We start from the raw sequence: 4,067 nt of genomic DNA on the forward strand, positions 1-4,067 counted from the left end.
CTGGGTGACTCTCCAGAGAATTATAAAGAAACTTAATTCAAAAGTTTTCATACTATACAGTTCTATTTATAAAGCATTCTTAAAATAACAAAATTATAGAAATTAAAAACAGATTAGTGGATGCCAGGGGATTCAGAGGGTTAGGGCAGGAGGGAAGTAGAAGTGACAATATCAGAACAAGATCTAGAGTCTTTGTGGTGATGGAAGTGTCTTGTATCATGACAGTATCAATACTGTCATGGAAGGAAGATGTTACCTTTGGGGGAAACTGAGTAAATGATACAGGGTATATTTTTATGCTATTTTGTACCACTCCATCTGAATCTACAATGATCTTTAACAAAAGATTAGTTAAAATCACTCATCATGAGGGCAAGGTTTTTAAACTGATCTTTATCAATTTGGGCTATTTAGGAGAATAAAGAAAAGACCACACTCCACAATGGGCTATACCACTTAGTATAGATCACTACTGTTTTATGACTTATGTTACACAGATGAAAAGAAATCACTCAACAAGAATAGTTGGAACAGTCCTTACATTCTCTCATTACATAAATTATGAGGTGGAGAGATGGAGTGAGCAACTTTTCTATGCCTTGGGGAATTGTCATACTCTTTAAGTTTGAATCAGCTTCCCAAATTTTATTCTTTGTGTTTGCAATGTCATGAAATATTTCTGAGGGTTTTTTAAATGTAAAGTCTTCTTTTTCTTTCTTTCTTTCTCTTTCTTTCTTTCCTTCTTTCCTTCCTTCTTTCTTTCTTTCTTTCTTTCTTTCTTTCTTTCTTTCTTTCTTTCTTTCTTTCTTTCTTTCTTTCTTTTTCTTTCTTTCTTTCTTTCTTTCTTTCTTTCTTTCTTTCTTTCTTCTTTCTTTCTTTCTTTTTCTTTTTCTTTCCTTTCTTTCTTTATCTTTCTTTCTTTCTCTTTCTTTCTTTCTTTCCTTTTTTTCTTTCTTTCTTCTTTATTTTCCTTTTCTTTCTTTCTTTTTTTGCCATCATTACTTCCTCTGGGATATCTTCACCTTTTTCATTCCAATCTCTTTCCTCGTTTATGTTGGTAATTTTACCTTTACTAATTCCTCCGGCTGTATATCCAGCATCTCTTGAATGGCAGCAGTGTCAATATTCCTATAGTCAGCTCTTTCTTCTGTATCTCCATTTACATTGCAGTCAAATGTCACTTTATGCATGATCAGTTATCTGGATTGTCATCTTCATTGGCCAATTCCCTCTTTCCATTATCCATTTTTGTAAAATTGTCCCATGGGTTTATCACTGAGTAAAGGAAGCAACACAACTACACACTCTACTGTCTGTACATGAAATAAATAACAGATATGCAGTGATCAGTCACCCACAAAAGTTGAAAGAAGTGGTATGATTGGTCACTCCTCACTATGTACATCTGTTTCCTAGGTAGTTATTTGTGGACTGTAGAGCTAGCAGCAAAGTATGTACTTATACAATTATTCACAGTTAATGTACCACAGTAACTGAGATTTGAACTGTGTTGTCGGAGGACTGGCATCATTTAACTAAACTGTGGTAACTGAAACCCTTGCATGTGACTTTTGTAAAATAGAGACTGCCTGTATTTTTCTCATAAAAGTACCCAACCTAGCTCCACAGAAGTCTGCATCAGAGAACAGATGTCTGAAGCCTGCATGCAAGATATGTATAAATAAAGAATCCACTAAAACCCAATTGAACATCAAACTTGAAATTATCTCCTGGGCCCATACTTGACTGTTTCTCACCCCGTACTCTCTGTTTCATTCTCCAATGGGAACTGCCTTCATAGTCCATGGAGGCCTAACCCCCTCGGACGCACTTCTAGCTCATGGACATCATTAGGGAACCTAGACTTCACCCTGGAGCCCTGAGGCCAGGGCCTTGTCCTTACTGGAGACCTCACTCCTCCCCTGGAGTGGACTAGAGGCCTCATTAAAGAACTGTGATCAGGCCCACTCTCTTAAAACGCAAGCCTGTTCAGGCATGCCTTACAATTCTGGACTTCAAAAGAGAGTGGTTAGACAGAGCCATATAATAAAGCTGGGGGCCTCTAATTCCAACGCTCTGAAGGTGGATCATCCTCCCGACAAGCTTCATGGACAGCTTTCTGCTCACCACTTTCTTGTCACCTCGTATGACAAAAGGCACAAGGAGCTAAACTTTAGGCAGTTTGGCAGAGACAATGGTTTACAAGGTCTAAATATTGAGATGAAAGCTGAGAGATAATAAAAGAAAAAATAATTCACTGTTTGTGGTTTGTTGAAAACATTCTTTCTGTGGAGTGCTGCAGCACTTTGCAAAAGTAATAGACTAGAAGTCATGACCCATGACCCACGTGACCCACATGTCCTTGTCCTGACACTGCCATTTAACACCCAAAGGAATTTGGTCATGATGTGTCTTCTCTGATAGCCTCAATTTCTTTATTGAAATATAAGAATAATAATCCCTGACCACCTCCAAAATAGTGGTCAAATTTCAATATGTGTGGTATGCCATACATCTCTACACAGATATTTCAGATAGGGCAATTAGATTGATCTTTGTAGCATGTACACTTGGAATATACATCCATATTATCCAAATATCCATGATATTAGATGTTAAATACCTCATCCCTTCTAATTTGGAATACAGCACACATTTCTGTACGCATCACATGCTCACACAATATCTTATACGTATAAGGGAGTTGAGAAATCTGAGGACATGAATGTGTGAACAAGTTGCATACTTTATTCTGTTTAGCTTGGAGGAAGAGAAAGATAAGTCTATGTGTTGTTTCAATCTGTAAGAGCAAATATATGTAAATTAGCTAACATGCATAAAGAATTTAACAGGAAGCATTGCACCGAGTGAGCACTGGGTGAGTGGTGGTTATTATTTATGAGTCTCTCCAGTTTTTGAAATGATTCTTCTCACTTTGTTCACCACTGCCTCTGAATATGTGATGCTCTCTCCCACACTGCCATTGTTAGAACATTTTGACATATTAGAAACTCCTCATACCATAATTCAACTTCTTCCAATACCTTCAGCATTCCATCATTGCCATGGCATAGAATCCAATGGTAACACACCAGACCCGCTGACTGATAACAGAAATGATGGTACAGAAGGAATCCTTGGAAAACTTTTAAGTAATTGATGCTTCTGTAGAGAGGAAAAGAAAAGAGAAAGTAGCCAATATCTCAAACTCTGGGAAGTGGAAATCACATTGAATTATGTCAATCATGTAATGAATAAAGTATGAGAATGACTTAGTGATGAATGAAAATGCTGTAATATTCATCTAGTAATTTACAGTGCTGATGGCCTCCTCTGTGTTATTCTGACAAGCTTAGATGTACAGGATATAAAAAAGGGATCTAGTTTGCAGGGAGTGGTGATGGTGGAATGTCATATATATATCATATGATGTCTATATGAATTTGCTTCTATATTGTACACAAAGCACCAGAGAGTGCATTCTTAAGTTTTGTTGAAATAACTGGTACAACAACTAATCCATGATTTTCATCTTTGGCAACTATAGTCAATCTTAGATGGCTTCAACTAATGCAAGGAAATAATGATAACAACAACAGAAACTATCATTAATTGGCAACTCACAGTGCACTGTGAAATTGAGGTCTGGTATTTCCTTTAAATATCAGAATGTTTGAGATGTATACCAAGAATCAGAGAGTTTGAACACTTTGCCGAAGATCATTCAGCACGTGATTTTACATCAAGTTTAAAATTTCTGAGTTGACCCCACTTTAAAGATTGTACTCTAACCTGTACACACTACTGCTTTCCATAAGCCATAACTCTCAGCCCAGATAATGAACATTGAAGATTTGACTCTATTTCAAATAAATCATTGCATCCCTTAACAGGAGCTCTTTATACATGTTTCACTTCTCAAGTCACCAACCTTCGCCATTATAATATGTTTTAACCATTGACAATTGGGGAATATTCATTTTTGGAGAAGCACAAATACATCTTATCTTCTCCCAGTTTGAAATAATTGTTCTTATTTTTAATTCCTGTAACATTCTGTCCATATG

General features: G+C 36.6%; 1 non-coding gene across 1 annotated transcript; it reads left to right on the forward strand.

Moving 5' to 3' along the window:
- Positions 1–348: 348 nt before the first annotated feature.
- LOC123623692 lies at positions 349–491 on the forward strand. Its single transcript, XR_006729980.1, has one exon. It is a non-coding gene; the product is annotated as a small nucleolar RNA SNORA4 (small nucleolar RNA).
- The last annotated feature ends 3,576 nt before the right edge of the window (positions 492–4,067 follow it).

This window comes from Lemur catta, chromosome 18, assembly GCF_020740605.2.
Source record: "Lemur catta isolate mLemCat1 chromosome 18, mLemCat1.pri, whole genome shotgun sequence".
NCBI lineage: Eukaryota > Metazoa > Chordata > Mammalia > Primates > Lemuridae > Lemur > Lemur catta.